The 19153-nt window shown below is 40.3% G+C and overlaps 2 long non-coding RNA genes across 2 annotated transcripts in view; both read right to left on the bottom strand.

Moving 5' to 3' along the window:
- The window catches only part of LOC146785703 (uncharacterized), a 69943-nt gene extending 60911 nt beyond the window's left edge, over window positions 1–9032 (bottom strand). The window contains exons 1-7 of the long non-coding RNA XR_014970771.1: window positions 8962–9032; window positions 7589–7744; window positions 6278–6434; window positions 4905–5060; window positions 3532–3687; window positions 2159–2314; window positions 789–941 (exon numbers count right to left, since the gene is read on the bottom strand). This is a non-coding gene — a long non-coding RNA (uncharacterized LOC146785703). The remainder of the gene's footprint in view (window positions 1–788; window positions 942–2158; window positions 2315–3531; window positions 3688–4904; window positions 5061–6277; window positions 6435–7588; window positions 7745–8961) is intronic.
- Window positions 9033–13076: 4044 nt separating this feature from the next.
- LOC146785702 (uncharacterized) overlaps window positions 13077–19153 on the bottom strand; it is a 60668-nt gene continuing 54591 nt past the window's right edge. Inside the window, exons 34-38 of the long non-coding RNA XR_014970770.1 lie at window positions 18503–18655; window positions 17134–17286; window positions 15761–15916; window positions 14388–14509; window positions 13077–13233 (exon numbers count right to left, since the gene is read on the bottom strand). This is a non-coding gene — a long non-coding RNA (uncharacterized LOC146785702). The remainder of the gene's footprint in view (window positions 13234–14387; window positions 14510–15760; window positions 15917–17133; window positions 17287–18502; window positions 18656–19153) is intronic.

Below are 19153 nucleotides of genomic sequence, written 5' to 3'. Positions count from 1 at the left end.
GATACAAAACGAGAAGTCTCAAAAACTTTCCTAATTTCTTTCATCTTAGTTTTCAGTTGGACATCCTGTCCACCCTGCTACTCATTTAGTTACCAACATCAATGTATCCTACTGCTTGTTAGCCAACAGAGTGGCCCTCATGTCCGACAACATCTTGCTTTAGCTTTATGATGTCAGCTTGCTAGGCAACAGAGTGGCCCTCATGTCAGACAACATCTGATTAGCTTTATGATGTCAGCGCACCACTGGACCAATTGTCCTTGTGGCAGCTGACCACACAGGAGGATGAGATCAGAAGTTATGCAGTAGGTTACTATCTGTATTCATAACTACAAGGCAAGTAGGAGGGGGAATGGTAAAGGACTCTGAACCACTCAAAGCACTGGGGCCTTTTTGAAAGTCGGATGGAGATACATAAACAGATTATCCTTAACAATCCATCTTGAGTATCAGAGTCCAACATACGGAGTGCAGGAGAAGAGGTGAAATGAGCTTCCTTCCGTGAGAATGTAACACGCTCTTTCTGAAATGAGGTAGTACATTTCAGCCTCAAAGGCAGCAATTTGCTCGAATGGAACATTGCTAGTTCCAGGATCTAAAGCAGGCTTTAGTAGCGTTGGAGACAGCCGGGCTTTTATGAATTATTATGACCAACACAATGTGATGAATATTACTTTCAGCTTGACAGAAATTCTATTCAGGCACAGTCTCCCACTACAAGCTAGTGAGGACATGCTGATGCTGTGAACTTTTTAATGCCTAAAGGAATGATTGGGAGTTTTACTTACCATATAAATTGGTAAAATGATGCCGTATGCCGGAAGACTTCCTTTTTTTTTTTCCTTCAGTCTCGGCAATTCAGAGAAACTGTTGTGAAACACTGCCACCGGTGGTCATTCAGTATAATCAGCAGATGGAAAAGTCCACTGTTAGCACATTTTCTATAAGCAATACAAAAAAATCTTGATTTTTATAAAGGGTAAACAGATCAATACTATGGAGTCTTTTATTGTGTAAATCAACAGCTCATTAGAAAATCAAATCTCAATTTTAGCTTTTTATCCTCGCATACTTCTCTGCATCCCTTGCCTCATTTGCTAAAACTCTCTAAACAACTGTAGCGCGTACATTAGGACATAGATCAATAGATGTTTTTGCCAGCCAAGTGGCAGTGAACCATTCTCACTTCTTTTGTTTTAGGATATGGTACACCAGTAGCAATTAAGCCAGCTGATAAGTTGAGAGTAAGGGTTATGCCACAGTTCATGGGAATAATAAAAACTATGAATAGCATAATGACCATCTCCATTTTAGCCAATTCCCACCACTTCAGAAATGGTGAAGATGACTCTTATCCTCAAACGTACGTTGATACAAAATGAGAAGTCTCAAAAACTTTCCTAATTTCTTTCATCTTAGTTTTCAGTTGGACATCCTGTCCACCCTGCTACTCATTTAGTTACCAACATCAATGTATCCTACTGCTTGTTAGCCAACAGAGTGGCCCTCATGTCCGACAACATCTTGCTTTAGCTTTATGATGTCAGCTTGCTAGGCAACAGAGTGGCCCTCATGTCAGACAACATCTGATTAGCTTTATGATGTCAGCGCACCACTGGACCAATTGTCCTTGTGGCAGCTGACCACACAGGAGGATGAGATCAGAAGTTATGCAGTAGGTTACCATCTGTATTCATAACTACAAGGCAAGTAGGAGGGGGAATGGTAAAGGACTCTGAACCACTCAAAGCACTGGGGCCTTTTTGAAAGTCGGATGGAGATACATAAACAGATTATCCTTAACAATCCATCTTGAGTATCAGAGTCCAACATAGGGAGTGCAGGAGAAGAGGTGAAATGAGCTTCCTTCCGTGAGAATGTAACACGCTCGTTCTGAAATGAGGTAGTACATTTCAGCCTCAAAGGCAGCAATTTGCTCGAATGGAACATTGCTAGTTCCAGGATCTAAAGCAGGCTTTAGTAGCGTTGGAGACAGCCGGGCTTTTATGAATTATTATGACCAACACAATGTGATCCATATTACTTTCAGCTTGACAGAAATTCTATTCAGGCACAGTCTCCCACTACAAGCTAGTGAGGACATGCTGATGCTGTGAACTTTTTAATGCCTAAAGGAATGATTGGGAGTTTTACTTACCATATAAATTGGTAAAATGATGCCGTATGCCGGAAGACTTCCTTTTTTTTTTTTCCTTCAGTCTCGGCAATTCAGAGAAACTCGGTTGTGAAACACTGCCACCGGTGGTCATTCAGTATAATCTGCAGATGGAAAAGTCCACTGTTGGCACATTTTCTATAAGCAATACAAAAAAATCTTGATTTTTATAAAGGGTAAACAGATCAATACTATGGAGTCTTTTATTGTGAAAATCAACAGCTCATTAGAAAATCAAATCTCAATTTTAGCTTTTTATCCTCACATACTTCTCTGCATCCCTTGCCTCATTTGCTAATACTCTCTAAACAACTGTAGCGCGTACATTAGGACATAGATCAATAGATGTTTTGGCCAGCCAAGTGGCAGTGAACCATTCTTACTTCTTTTGTTTTAGGATATGGTACACCAGTAGCAATTAAGCCAGCTGATAAGTTGAGAGTAAAGGTTATGCCACAGTTCATGGGAATAATAAAAACTATGAATAGCATAATGACCATCTCCATTTTAGCCAATTCCCACCACTTCAGAAATGGTGAAGAAGACTCTTATCCTCAAACGTACGTTGATACAAAACGAGAAGTCTCAAAAACTTTCCTAATTTCTTTTATCTTAGTTTTCAGTTGGACATCCTGTCCACCCTGCTACTCATTTAGTTACCAACATCAATGTATCCTACTGCTTGTTAGCCAACAGAGTGGCCCTCATGTCCGACAACATCTTGCTTTAGCTTTATGATGTCAGCTTGCTAGGCAACAGAGTGGCCCTCATGTCAGACAACATCTGATTAGCTTTATGATGTCAGCGCACCACTGGACCAATTGTCCTTGTGGCAGCTGACCACACAGGAGGATGAGATCAGAAGTTATGCAGTAGGTTACTATCTGTATTCATAACTACAAGGCAAGTAGGAGGGGGAATGGTAAAGGACTCTGAACCACTCAAAGCACTGGGGCCTTTTTGAAAGTCGGATGGAGATACATAAACAGATTATCCTTAACAATCCATCTTGAGTATCAGAGTCCAACATACGGAGTGCAGGAGAAGAGGTGAAATGAGCTTCCTTCCGTGAGAATGTAACACGCTCGTTCTGAAATGAGGTAGTACATTTCAGCCTCAAAGGCAGCAATTTGCTCGAATGGAACATTGCTAGTTCCAGGATCTAAAGCAGGCTTTAGTAGCGTTGGAGACAGCCGGGCTTTTATGAATTATTATGACCAACACAATGTGATCCATATTACTTTCAGCTTGACAGAAATTCTATTCAGGCACAGTCTCCCACTACAAGCTAGTGAGGACATGCTGATGCTGTGAACTTTTTAATGCCTAAAGGAATGATTGGGAGTTTTACTTACCATATAAATTGGTAAAATGATGCCGTATGCCGGAAGACTTCCTTTTTTTTTTTTCCTTCAGTCTCGGCAATTCAGAGAAACTCGGTTGTGAAACACTGCCACCGGTGGTCATTCAGTATAATCTGCAGATGGAAAAGTCCACTGTTGGCACATTTTCTATAAGCAATACAAAAAAATCTTGATTTTTATAAAGGGTAAACAGATCAATACTATGGAGTCTTTTATTGTGAAAATCAACAGCTCATTAGAAAATCAAATCTCAATTTTAGCTTTTTATCCTCACATACTTCTCTGCATCCCTTGCCTCATTTGCTAATACTCTCTAAACAACTGTAGCGCGTACATTAGGACATAGATCAATAGATGTTTTGGCCAGCCAAGTGGCAGTGAACCATTCTTACTTCTTTTGTTTTAGGATATGGTACACCAGTAGCAATTAAGCCAGCTGATAAGTTGAGAGTAAGGGTTATGCCACAGTTCATGGGAATAATAAAAACTATGAATAGCATAATGACCATCTCCATTTTAGCCAATTCCCACCACTTCAGAAATGGTGAAGAAGACTCTTATCCTCAAACGTACGTTGACACAAAACGAGAAGTCTCAAAAACTTTCCTAATTTCTTTCATCTTAGTTTTCAGTTGGACATCCTGTCCACCCTGCTACTCATTTAGTTACCAACATCAATGTATCCTACTGCTTGTTAGCCAACAGAGTGGCCCTCATGTCCGACAACATCTTGCTTTAGCTTTATGATGTCAGCTTGCTAGGCAACAGAGTGGCCCTCATGTCAGACAACATCTGATTAGCTTTATGATGTCAGCGCACCACTGGACCAATTGTCCTTGTGGCAGCTGACCACACAGGAGGATGACATCAGAAGTTATGCAGTAGGTTACTATCTGTATTCATGACTACAAGGCAAGTAGGAGGGGGAATGGTAAAGGACTCTGAACCACTCAAAGCACTGGGGCCTTTTTGAAAGTCGGATGGAGATACATAAACAGATTATCCTTAACAATCCATCTTGAGTATCAGAGTCCAACATAGGGAGTGCAGGAGAAGAGGTGAAATGAGCTTCCTTCCGTGAGAATGTAACACGCTCGTTCTGAAATGAGGTAGTACATTTCAGCCTCAAAGGCAGCAATTTGCTCGAATGGAACATTGCTAGTTCCAGGATCTAAAGCAGGCTTTAGTAACGTTGGAGACAGCCGGGCTTTTATGAATTATTATGACCAACACAATGTGATCCATATTACTTTCAGCTTGACAGAAATTCTATTCAGGCACAGTCTCCCACTACAAGCTAGTGAGGACATGCTGATGCTGTGAACTTTTTAATGCCTAAAGGAATGATTGGGAGTTTTACTTACCATATAAATTGGTAAAATGATGCCGTATGCCGGAAGACTTCCTTTTTTTTTTTTCCTTCAGTCTCGGCAATTCAGAGAAACTCGGTTGTGAAACACTGCCACCGGTGGTCATTCAGTATAATCTGCAGATGGAAAAGTCCACTGTTGGCACATTTTCTATAAGCAATACAAAAAAATCTTGATTTTTATAAAGGGTAAACAGATCAATACTATGGAGTCTTTTATTGTGAAAATCAACAGCTCATTAGAAAATCAAATCTCAATTTTAGCTTTTTATCCTCACATACTTCTCTGCATCCCTTGCCTCATTTGCTAATACTCTCTAAACAACTGTAGCGCGTACATTAGGACATAGATCAATAGATGTTTTGGCCAGCCAAGTGGCAGTGAACCATTCTTACTTCTTTTGTTTTAGGATATGGTACACCAGTAGCAATTAAGCCAGCTGATAAGTTGAGAGTAAGGGTTATGCCACAGTTCATGGGAATAATAAAAACTATGAATAGCATAATGACCATCTCCATTTTAGCCAATTCCCACCACTTCAGAAATGGTGAAGAAGACTCTTATCCTCAAACGTACGTTGACACAAAACGAGAAGTCTCAAAAACTTTCCTAATTTCTTTCATCTTAGTTTTCAGTTGGACATCCTGTCCACCCTGCTACTCATTTAGTTACCAACATCAATGTATCCTACTGCTTGTTAGCCAACAGAGTGGCCCTCATGTCCGACAACATCTTGCTTTAGCTTTATGATGTCAGCTTGCTAGGCAACAGAGTGGCCCTCATGTCAGACAACATCTGATTAGCTTTATGATGTCAGCGCACCACTGGACCAATTGTCCTTGTGGCAGCTGACCACACAGGAGGATGAGATCAGACGTTATGCAGTAGGTTACTATCTGTATTCATGACTACAAGGCAAGTAGGAGGGGGAATGGTAAAGGACTCTGAACCACTCAAAGCACTGGGGCCTTTTTGAAAGTCGGATGGAGATACATAAACAGATTATCCTTAACAATCCATCTTGAGTATCAGAGTCCAACATAGGGAGTGCAGGAGAAGAGGTGAAATGAGCTTCCTTCCGTGAGAATGTAACACGCTCGTTCTGAAATGAGGTAGTACATTTCAGCCTCAAAGGCAGCAATTTGCTCGAATGGAACATTGCTAGTTCCAGGATCTAAAGCAGGCTTTAGTAACGTTGGAGACAGCCGGGCTTTTATGAATTATTATGACCAACACAATGTGATCCATATTACTTTCAGCTTGACAGAAATTCTATTCAGGCACAGTCTCCCACTACAAGCTAGTGAGGACATGCTGATGCTGTGAACTTTTTAATGCCTAAAGGAATGATTGGGAGTTTTACTTACCATATAAATTGGTAAAATGATGCCGTATGCCGGAAGACTTCCTTTTTTTTTTATTCCTTCAGTCTCGGCAATTCAGAGAAACACGGTTGTGAAACACTGCCACCGGTGGTCATTCAGTATAATCAGCAGATGGAAAAGTCCACTGTTAGCACATTTTCTATAAGCAATACAAAAAAATCTTGATTTTTATAAAGGGTAAACAGATCAATACTATGGAGTCTTTTATTGTGTAAATCAACAGCTCATTAGAAAATCAAATCTCAATTTTAGCTTTTTATCCTCGCATACTTCTCTGCATCCCTTGCCTCATTTGCTAAAACTCTCTAAACAACTGTAGCGCGTACATTATGACATAGATCAATAGATGTTTTTGCCAGCCAAGTGGCAGTGAACCATTCTCACTTCCTTTGTTTTAGGATATGGTACACCAGTAGCAATTAAGCCAGCTGATAAGTTGAGAGTAAAGGTTATGCCACAGTTCATGGGAATAATAAAAACTATGAATAGCATAATGACCATCTCCATTTTAGCCAATTCCCACCACTTCAGAAATGGTGAAGAAGACTCTTATCCTCAAACGTACGTTGATACAAAACGAGAAGTCTCAAAAACTTTCCTAATTTCTTTCATCTTAGTTTTCAGTTGGACATCCTGTCCACCCTGCTACTCATTTAGTTACCAACATCAATGTATCCTACTGCTTGTTAGCCAACAGAGTGGCCCTCATGTCAGACAACATCTGATTAGCTTTATGATGTCAGCGCACCACTGGACCAATTGTCCTTGTGGCAGCTGACCACACAGGAGGATGAGATCAGAAGTTATGCAGTAGGTTACTATCTGTATTCATAACTACAAGGCAAGTAGGAGGGGGAATGGTAAAGGACTCTGAACCACTCAAAGCACTGGGGCCTTTTTGAAAGTCGGATGGAGATACATAAACAGATTATCCTTAACAATCCATCTTGAGTATCAGAGTCCAACATACGGAGTGCAGGAGAAGAGGTGAAATGAGCTTCCTTCCGTGAGAATGTAACACGCTCGTTCTGAAATGAGGTAGTACATTTCAGCCTCAAAGGCAGCAATTTGCTCGAATGGAACATTGCTAGTTCCAGGATCTAAAGCAGGCTTTAGTAGCGTTGGAGACAGCCGGGCTTTTATGAATTATTATGACCAACACAATGTGATCCATATTACTTTCAGCTTGACAGAAATTCTATTCAGGCACAGTCTCCCACTACAAGCTAGTGAGGACATGCTGATGCTGTGAACTTTTTAATGCCTAAAGGAATGATTGGGAGTTTTACTTACCATATAAATTGGTAAAATGATGCCGTATGCCGGAAGACTTCCTTTTTTTTTTTTCCTTCAGTCTCGGCAATTCAGAGAAACTCGGTTGTGAAACACTGCCACCGGTGGTCATTCAGTATAATCTGCAGATGGAAAAGTCCACTGTTGGCACATTTTCTATAAGCAATACAAAAAAATCTTGATTTTTATAAAGGGTAAACAGATCAATACTATGGAGTCTTTTATTGTGAAAATCAACAGCTCATTAGAAAATCAAATCTCAATTTTAGCTTTTTATCCTCACATACTTCTCTGCATCCCTTGCCTCATTTGCTAATACTCTCTAAACAACTGTAGCGCGTACATTAGGACATAGATCAATAGATGTTTTGGCCAGCCAAGTGGCAGTGAACCATTCTTACTTCTTTTGTTTTAGGATATGGTACACCAGTAGCAATTAAGCCAGCTGATAAGTTGAGAGTAAGGGTTATGCCACAGTTCATGGGAATAATAAAAACTATGAATAGCATAATGACCATCTCCATTTTAGCCAATTCCCACCACTTCAGAAATGGTGAAGAAGACTCTTATCCTCAAACGTACGTTGACACAAAACGAGAAGTCTCAAAAACTTTCCTAATTTCTTTCATCTTAGTTTTCAGTTGGACATCCTGTCCACCCTGCTACTCATTTAGTTACCAACATCAATGTATCCTACTGCTTGTTAGCCAACAGAGTGGCCCTCATGTCCGACAACATCTTGCTTTAGCTTTATGATGTCAGCTTGCTAGGCAACAGAGTGGCCCTCATGTCAGACAACATCTGATTAGCTTTATGATGTCAGCGCACCACTGGACCAATTGTCCTTGTGGCAGCTGACCACACAGGAGGATGAGATCAGACGTTATGCAGTAGGTTACTATCTGTATTCATGACTACAAGGCAAGTAGGAGGGGGAATGGTAAAGGACTCTGAACCACTCAAAGCACTGGGGCCTTTTTGAAAGTCGGATGGAGATACATAAACAGATTATCCTTAACAATCCATCTTGAGTATCAGAGTCCAACATAGGGAGTGCAGGAGAAGAGGTGAAATGAGCTTCCTTCCGTGAGAATGTAACACGCTCGTTCTGAAATGAGGTAGTACATTTCAGCCTCAAAGGCAGCAATTTGCTCGAATGGAACATTGCTAGTTCCAGGATCTAAAGCAGGCTTTAGTAACGTTGGAGACAGCCGGGCTTTTATGAATTATTATGACCAACACAATGTGATCCATATTACTTTCAGCTTGACAGAAATTCTATTCAGGCACAGTCTCCCACTACAAGCTAGTGAGGACATGCTGATGCTGTGAACTTTTTAATGCCTAAAGGAATGATTGGGAGTTTTACTTACCATATAAATTGGTAAAATGATGCCGTATGCCGGAAGACTTCCTTTTTTTTTTTTCCTTCAGTCTCGGCAATTCAGAGAAACTCGGTTGTGAAACACTGCCACCGGTGGTCATTCAGTATAATCTGCAGATGGAAAAGTCCACTGTTGGCACATTTTCTATAAGCAATACAAAAAAATCTTGATTTTTATAAAGGGTAAACAGATCAATACTATGGAGTCTTTTATTGTGAAAATCAACAGCTCATTAGAAAATCAAATCTCAATTTTAGCTTTTTATCCTCACATACTTCTCTGCATCCCTTGCCTCATTTGCTAATACTCTCTAAACAACTGTAGCGCGTACATTAGGACATAGATCAATAGATGTTTTGGCCAGCCAAGTGGCAGTGAACCATTCTTACTTCTTTTGTTTTAGGATATGGTACACCAGTAGCAATTAAGCCAGCTGATAAGTTGAGAGTAAGGGTTATGCCACAGTTCATGGGAATAATAAAAACTATGAATAGCATAATGACCATCTCCATTTTAGCCAATTCCCACCACTTCAGAAATGGTGAAGAAGAGACTTATCCTCAAACGTACGTTGATACAAAACGAGAAGTCTCAAAAACTTTCCTAATTTCTTTCATCTTAGTTTTCAGTTGGACATCCTGTCCACCCTGCTACTCATTTAGTTACCAACATTAATGTATCCTACTGCTTGTTAGCCAACAGAGTGGCCCTCATGTCCGACAACATCTTGCTTTAGCTTTATGATGTCAGCTTGCTAGGCAACAGAGTGGCCCTCATGTCAGACAACATCTGATTAGCTTTATGATGTCAGCGCACCACTGGACCAATTGTCCTTGTGGCAGCTGACCACACAGGAGGATGACATCAGAAGTTATGCAGTAGGTTACTATCTGTATTCATGACTACAAGGCAAGTAGGAGGGGGAATGGTAAAGGACTCTGAACCACTCAAAGCACTGGGGCCTTTTTGAAAGTCGGATGGAGATACATAAACAGATTATCCTTAACAATCCATCTTGAGTATCAGAGTCCAACATACGGAGTGCAGGAGAAGAGGTGAAATGAGCTTCCTTCCGTGAGAATGTAACACGCTCGTTCTGAAATGAGGTAGTACATTTCAGCCTCAAAGGCAGCAATTTGCTCGAATGGAACATTGCTAGTTCCAGGATCTAAAGCAGGCTTTAGTAACGTTGGAGACAGCCGGGCTTTTATGAATTATTATGACCAACACAATGTGATCCATATTACTTTCAGCTTGACAGAAATTCTATTCAGGCACAGTCTCCCACTACAAGCTAGTGAGGACATGCTGATGCTGTGAACTTTTTAATGCCTAAAGGAATGATTGGGAGTTTTACTTACCATATAAATTGGTAAAATGATGCCTCATGCCGGAAGACTTCCTTTTTTTTTTTCCTTCAGTCTCGGCAATTCAGAGAAACTGTTGTGAAACACTGCCACCGGTGGTCATTCAGTATAATCAGCAGATGGAAAAGTCCACTGTTAGCACATTTTCTATAAGCAATACAAAAAAATCTTGATTTTTATAAAGGGTAAACAGATCAATACTATGGAGTCTTTTATTGTGTAAATCAACAGCTCATTAGAAAATCAAATCTCAATTTTAGCTTTTTATCCTCGCATACTTCTCTGCATCCCTTGCCTCATTTGCTAAAACTCTCTAAACAACTGTAGCGCGTACATTAGGACATAGATCAATAGATGTTTTTGCCAGCCAAGTGGCAGTGAACCATTCTTACTTCTTTTGTTTTAGGATTGGTACACCAGTAGCAATTAAGCCAGCTGATAAGTTGAGAGTAAGGGTTATGCCACAGTTCATGGGAATAATAAAAACTATGAATAGCATAATGACCATCTCCATTTTAGCCAATTCCCACCACTTCAGAAATGGTGAAGAAGACTCTTATCCTCAAACGTACGTTGATACAAAACGAGAAGTCTCAAAAACTTTCCTAATTTCTTTCATCTTAGTTTTCAGTTGGACATCCTGTCCACCCTGCTACTCATTTAGTTACCAACATCAATGTATCCTACTGCTTGTTAGCCAACAGAGTGGCCCTCATGTCCGACAACATCTTGCTTTAGCTTTATGATGTCAGCTTGCTAGGCAACAGAGTGGCCCTCATGTCAGACAACATCTGATTAGCTTTATGATGTCAGCGCACCACTGGACCAATTGTCCTTGTGGCAGCTGACCACACAGGAGGATGACATCAGAAGTTATGCAGTAGGTTACTATCTGTATTCATGACTACAAGGCAAGTAGGAGGGGGAATGGTAAAGGACTCTGAACCACTCAAAGCACTGGGGCCTTTTTGAAAGTCGGATGGAGATACATAAACAGATTATCCTTAACAATCCATCTTGAGTATCAGAGTCCAACATAGGGAGTGCAGGAGAAGAGGTGAAATGAGCTTCCTTCCGTGAGAATGTAACACGCTCGTTCTGAAATGAGGTAGTACATTTCAGCCTCAAAGGCAGCAATTTGCTCGAATGGAACATTGCTAGTTCCAGGATCTAAAGCAGGCTTTAGTAACGTTGGAGACAGCCGGGCTTTTATGAATTATTATGACCAACACAATGTGATCCATATTACTTTCAGCTTGACAGAAATTCTATTCAGGCACAGTCTCCCACTACAAGCTAGTGAGGACATGCTGATGCTGTGAACTTTTTAATGCCTAAAGGAATGATTGGGAGTTTTACTTACCATATAAATTGGTAAAATGATGCCGTATGCCGGAAGACTTCCTTTTTTTTTTTTCCTTCAGTCTCGGCAATTCAGAGAAACTCGGTTGTGAAACACTGCCACCGGTGGTCATTCAGTATAATCTGCAGATGGAAAAGTCCACTGTTGGCACATTTTCTATAAGCAATACAAAAAAATCTTGATTTTTATAAAGGGTAAACAGATCAATACTATGGAGTCTTTTATTGTGAAAATCAACAGCTCATTAGAAAATCAAATCTCAATTTTAGCTTTTTATCCTCACATACTTCTCTGCATCCCTTGCCTCATTTGCTAATACTCTCTAAACAACTGTAGCGCGTACATTAGGACATAGATCAATAGATGTTTTGGCCAGCCAAGTGGCAGTGAACCATTCTTACTTCTTTTGTTTTAGGATATGGTACACCAGTAGCAATTAAGCCAGCTGATAAGTTGAGAGTAAGGGTTATGCCACAGTTCATGGGAATAATAAAAACTATGAATAGCATAATGACCATCTCCATTTTAGCCAATTCCCACCACTTCAGAAATGGTGAAGAAGACTCTTATCCTCAAACGTACGTTGACACAAAACGAGAAGTCTCAAAAACTTTCCTAATTTCTTTCATCTTAGTTTTCAGTTGGACATCCTGTCCACCCTGCTACTCATTTAGTTACCAACATCAATGTATCCTACTGCTTGTTAGCCAACAGAGTGGCCCTCATGTCCGACAACATCTTGCTTTAGCTTTATGATGTCAGCTTGCTAGGCAACAGAGTGGCCCTCATGTCAGACAACATCTGATTAGCTTTATGATGTCAGCGCACCACTGGACCAATTGTCCTTGTGGCAGCTGACCACACAGGAGGATGAGATCAGACGTTATGCAGTAGGTTACTATCTGTATTCATGACTACAAGGCAAGTAGGAGGGGGAATGGTAAAGGACTCTGAACCACTCAAAGCACTGGGGCCTTTTTGAAAGTCGGATGGAGATACATAAACAGATTATCCTTAACAATCCATCTTGAGTATCAGAGTCCAACATAGGGAGTGCAGGAGAAGAGGTGAAATGAGCTTCCTTCCGTGAGAATGTAACACGCTCGTTCTGAAATGAGGTAGTACATTTCAGCCTCAAAGGCAGCAATTTGCTCGAATGGAACATTGCTAGTTCCAGGATCTAAAGCAGGCTTTAGTAACGTTGGAGACAGCCGGGCTTTTATGAATTATTATGACCAACACAATGTGATCCATATTACTTTCAGCTTGACAGAAATTCTATTCAGGCACAGTCTCCCACTACAAGCTAGTGAGGACATGCTGATGCTGTGAACTTTTTAATGCCTAAAGGAATGATTGGGAGTTTTACTTACCATATAAATTGGTAAAATGATGCCGTATGCCGGAAGACTTCCTTTTTTTTTTATTCCTTCAGTCTCGGCAATTCAGAGAAACACGGTTGTGAAACACTGCCACCGGTGGTCATTCAGTATAATCAGCAGATGGAAAAGTCCACTGTTAGCACATTTTCTATAAGCAATACAAAAAAATCTTGATTTTTATAAAGGGTAAACAGATCAATACTATGGAGTCTTTTATTGTGTAAATCAACAGCTCATTAGAAAATCAAATCTCAATTTTAGCTTTTTATCCTCGCATACTTCTCTGCATCCCTTGCCTCATTTGCTAAAACTCTCTAAACAACTGTAGCGCGTACATTATGACATAGATCAATAGATGTTTTTGCCAGCCAAGTGGCAGTGAACCATTCTCACTTCCTTTGTTTTAGGATATGGTACACCAGTAGCAATTAAGCCAGCTGATAAGTTGAGAGTAAAGGTTATGCCACAGTTCATGGGAATAATAAAAACTATGAATAGCATAATGACCATCTCCATTTTAGCCAATTCCCACCACTTCAGAAATGGTGAAGAAGACTCTTATCCTCAAACGTACGTTGATACAAAACGAGAAGTCTCAAAAACTTTCCTAATTTCTTTCATCTTAGTTTTCAGTTGGACATCCTGTCCACCCTGCTACTCATTTAGTTACCAACATCAATGTATCCTACTGCTTGTTAGCCAACAGAGTGGCCCTCATGTCAGACAACATCTGATTAGCTTTATGATGTCAGCGCACCACTGGACCAATTGTCCTTGTGGCAGCTGACCACACAGGAGGATGAGATCAGAAGTTATGCAGTAGGTTACTATCTGTATTCATAACTACAAGGCAAGTAGGAGGGGGAATGGTAAAGGACTCTGAACCACTCAAAGCACTGGGGCCTTTTTGAAAGTCGGATGGAGATACATAAACAGATTATCCTTAACAATCCATCTTGAGTATCAGAGTCCAACATACGGAGTGCAGGAGAAGAGGTGAAATGAGCTTCCTTCCGTGAGAATGTAACACGCTCGTTCTGAAATGAGGTAGTACATTTCAGCCTCAAAGGCAGCAATTTGCTCGAATGGAACATTGCTAGTTCCAGGATCTAAAGCAGGCTTTAGTAGCGTTGGAGACAGCCGGGCTTTTATGAATTATTATGACCAACACAATGTGATCCATATTACTTTCAGCTTGACAGAAATTCTATTCAGGCACAGTCTCCCACTACAAGCTAGTGAGGACATGCTGATGCTGTGAACTTTTTAATGCCTAAAGGAATGATTGGGAGTTTTACTTACCATATAAATTGGTAAAATGATGCCGTATGCCGGAAGACTTCCTTTTTTTTTTTTCCTTCAGTCTCGGCAATTCAGAGAAACTCGGTTGTGAAACACTGCCACCGGTGGTCATTCAGTATAATCTGCAGATGGAAAAGTCCACTGTTGGCACATTTTCTATAAGCAATACAAAAAAATCTTGATTTTTATAAAGGGTAAACAGATCAATACTATGGAGTCTTTTATTGTGAAAATCAACAGCTCATTAGAAAATCAAATCTCAATTTTAGCTTTTTATCCTCACATACTTCTCTGCATCCCTTGCCTCATTTGCTAATACTCTCTAAACAACTGTAGCGCGTACATTAGGACATAGATCAATAGATGTTTTGGCCAGCCAAGTGGCAGTGAACCATTCTTACTTCTTTTGTTTTAGGATATGGTACACCAGTAGCAATTAAGCCAGCTGATAAGTTGAGAGTAAGGGTTATGCCACAGTTCATGGGAATAATAAAAACTATGAATAGCATAATGACCATCTCCATTTTAGCCAATTCCCACCACTTCAGAAATGGTGAAGAAGACTCTTATCCTCAAACGTACGTTGACACAAAACGAGAAGTCTCAAAAACTTTCCTAATTTCTTTCATCTTAGTTTTCAGTTGGACATCCTGTCCACCCTGCTACTCATTTAGTTACCAACATCAATGTATCCTACTGCTTGTTAGCCAACAGAGTGGCCCTCATGTCCGACAACATCTTGCTTTAGCTTTATGATGTCAGCTTGCTAGGCAACAGAGTGGCCCTCATGTCAGACAACATCTGATTAGCTTTATGATGTCAGCGCACCACTGGACCAATTGTCCTTGTGGCAGCTGACCACACAGGAGGATGAGATCAGACGTTATGCAGTAGGTTACTATCTGTATTCATGACTACAAGGCAAGTAGGAGGGGGAATGGTAAAGGACTCTGAACCACTCAAAGCACTGGGGCCTTTTTGAAAGTCGGATGGAGATACATAAACAGATTATCCTTAACAATCCATCTTGAGTATCAGAGTCCAACATAGGGAGTGCAGGAGAAGAGGTGAAATGAGCTTCCTTCCGTGAGAATGTAACACGCTCGTTCTGAAATGAGGTAGTACATTTCAGCCTCAAAGGCAGCAATTTGCTCGAATGGAACATTGCTAGTTCCAGGATCTAAAGCAGGCTTTAGTAACGTTGGAGACAGCCGGGCTTTTATGAATTATTATGACCAACACAATGTGATCCATATTACTTTCAGCTTGACAGAAATTCTATTCAGGCACAGTCTCCCACTACAAGCTAGTGAGGACATGCTGATGCTGTGAACTTTTTAATGCCTAAAGGAATGATTGGGAGTTTTACTTACCATATAAATTGGTAAAATGATGCCGTATGCCGGAAGACTTCCTTTTTTTTTTTTCCTTCAGTCTCGGCAATTCAGAGAAACTCGGTTGTGAAACACTGCCACCGGTGGTCATTCAGTATAATCTGCAGATGGAAAAGTCCACTGTTGGCACATTTTCTATAAGCAATACAAAAAAATCTTGATTTTTATAAAGGGTAAACAGATCAATACTATGGAGTCTTTTATTGTGAAAATCAACAGCTCATTAGAAAATCAAATCTCAATTTTAGCTTTTTATCCTCACATACTTCTCTGCATCCCTTGCCTCATTTGCTAATACTCTCTAAACAACTGTAGCGCGTACATTAGGACATAGATCAATAGATGTTTTGGCCAGCCAAGTGGCAGTGAACCATTCTTACTTCTTTTGTTTTAGGATATGGTACACCAGTAGCAATTAAGCCAGCTGATAAGTTGAGAGTAAGGGTTATGCCACAGTTCATGGGAATAATAAAAACTATGAATAGCATAATGACCATCTCCATTTTAGCCAATTCCCACCACTTCAGAAATGGTGAAGAAGAGACTTATCCTCAAACGTACGTTGATACAAAACGAGAAGTCTCAAAAACTTTCCTAATTTCTTTCATCTTAGTTTTCAGTTGGACATCCTGTCCACCCTGCTACTCATTTAGTTACCAACATTAATGTATCCTACTGCTTGTTAGCCAACAGAGTGGCCCTCATGTCCGACAACATCTTGCTTTAGCTTTATGATGTCAGCTTGCTAGGCAACAGAGTGGCCCTCATGTCAGACAACATCTGATTAGCTTTATGATGTCAGCGCACCACTGGACCAATTGTCCTTGTGGCAGCTGACCACACAGGAGGATGACATCAGAAGTTATGCAGTAGGTTACTATCTGTATTCATGACTACAAGGCAAGTAGGAGGGGGAATGGTAAAGGACTCTGAACCACTCAAAGCACTGGGGCCTTTTTGAAAGTCGGATGGAGATACATAAACAGATTATCCTTAACAATCCATCTTGAGTATCAGAGTCCAACATACGGAGTGCAGGAGAAGAGGTGAAATGAGCTTCCTTCCGTGAGAATGTAACACGCTCGTTCTGAAATGAGGTAGTACATTTCAGCCTCAAAGGCAGCAATTTGCTCGAATGGAACATTGCTAGTTCCAGGATCTAAAGCAGGCTTTAGTAACGTTGGAGACAGCCGGGCTTTTATGAATTATTATGACCAACACAATGTGATCCATATTACTTTCAGCTTGACAGAAATTCTATTCAGGCACAGTCTCCCACTACAAGCTAGTGAGGACATGCTGATGCTGTGAACTTTTTAATGCCTAAAGGAATGATTGGGAGTTTTACTTACCATATAAATTGGTAAAATGATGCCTCATGCCGGAAGACTTCCTTTTTTTTTTTCCTTCAGTCTCGGCAATTCAGAGAAACTGTTGTGAAACACTGCCACCGGTGGTCATTCAGTATAATCAGCAGATGGAAAAGTCCACTGTTAGCACATTTTCTATAAGCAATACAAAAAAATCTTGATTTTTATAAAGGGTAAACAGATCAATACTATGGAGTCTTTTATTGTGTAAATCAACAGCTCATTAGAAAATCAAATCTCAATTTTAGCTTTTTATCCTCGCATACTTCTCTGCATCCCTTGCCTCATTTGCTAAAACTCTCTAAACAACTGTAGCGCGTACATTAGGACATAGATCAATAGATGTTTTTGCCAGCCAAGTGGCAGTGAACCATTCTTACTTCTTTTGTTTTAGGATTGGTACACCAGTAGCAATTAAGCCAGCTGATAAGTTGAGAGTAAGGGTTATGCCACAGTTCATGGGAATAATAAAAACTATGAATAGCATAATGACCATCTCCATTTTAGCCAATTCCCACCACTTCAGAAATGGTGAAGAAGACTCTTATCCTCAAACGTACGTTGATACAAAACGAGAAGTCTCAAAAACTTTCCTAATTTCTTTCATCTTAGTTTTCAGTTGGACATCCTGTCCACCCTGCTACTCATTTAGTTACCAACATCAATGTATCCTACTGCTTGTTAGCCAACAGAGTGGCCCTCATGTCCGACAACATCTTGCTTTAGCTTTATGATGTCAGCTTGCTAGGCAACAGAGTGGCCCTCATGTCAGACAACATCTGATTAGCTTTATGATGTCAGCGCACCACTGGACCAATTGTCCTTGTGGCAGCTGACCACACAGGAGGATGACATCAGAAGTTATGCAGTAGGTTACTATCTGTATTCATGACTACAAGGCAAGTAGGAGGGGGAATGGTAAAGGACTCTGAACCACTCAAAGCACTGGGGCCTTTTTGAAAGTCGGATGGAGATACATAAACAGATTATCCTTAACAATCCATCTTGAGTATCAGAGTCCAACATACGGAGTGCAGGAGAAGAGGTGAAATGAGCTTCCTTCCGTGAGAATGTAACACGCTCGTTCTGAAATGAGGTAGTACATTTCAGCCTCAAAGGCAGCAATTTGCTCGAATGGAACATTGCTAGTTCCAGGATCTAAAGCAGGCTTTAGTAACGTTGGAGACAGCCGGGCTTTTATGAATTATTATGACCAACACAATGTGATCCATATTACTTTCAGCTTGACAGAAATTCTATTCAGGCACAGTCTCCCACTACAAGCTAGTGAGGACATGCTGATGCTATGAACTTTTTAATGCCTAAAGGAATGATTGGGAGTTTTACTTACCATATAAATTGGTAAAATGATGCCGTATGCCGGAAGACTTCCTTTTTTTTTTTCCTTCAGTCTCGGCAATTCAGAGAAACTGTTGTGAAACACTGCCACCGGTGGTCATTCAGTATAATCAGCAGATGGAAAAGTCCACTGTTAGCACATTTTCTATAAGCAATACAAAAAAATCTTGATTTTTATAAAGGGTAAACAGATCAATACTATGGAGTCTTTTATTGTGTAAATCAACAGCTCATTAGAAAATCAAATCTCAATTTTAGCTTTTTATCCTCGCATACTTCTCTGCATCCCTTGCCTCATTTGCTAATACTCTCTAAACAACTGTAGCGCGTACATTAGGACATAGATCAATAGATGTTTTGGCCAGCCAAGTGGCAGTGAACCATTCTTACTTCTTTTGTTTTAGGATATGGTACACCAGTAGCAATTAAGCCAGCTGATAAGTTGAGAGTAAGGGTTATGCCACAGTTCATGGGAATAATAAAAACTATGAATAGCATAATGACCATCTCCATTTTAGCCAATTCCCACCACTTCAGAAATGGTGAAGAAGACTCTTATCCTCAAACGTACGTTGATACAAAACGAGAAGTCTCAAAAACTTTCCTAATTTCTTTCATCTTAGTTTTCAGTTGGACATCCTGT

The sequence above is a fragment of the Triturus cristatus genome, chromosome 11 (assembly GCF_964204655.1).
Source record: "Triturus cristatus chromosome 11, aTriCri1.1, whole genome shotgun sequence".
NCBI lineage: Eukaryota > Metazoa > Chordata > Amphibia > Caudata > Salamandridae > Triturus > Triturus cristatus.
This window is presented reverse-complemented; position numbering and strand designations above follow the sequence as displayed.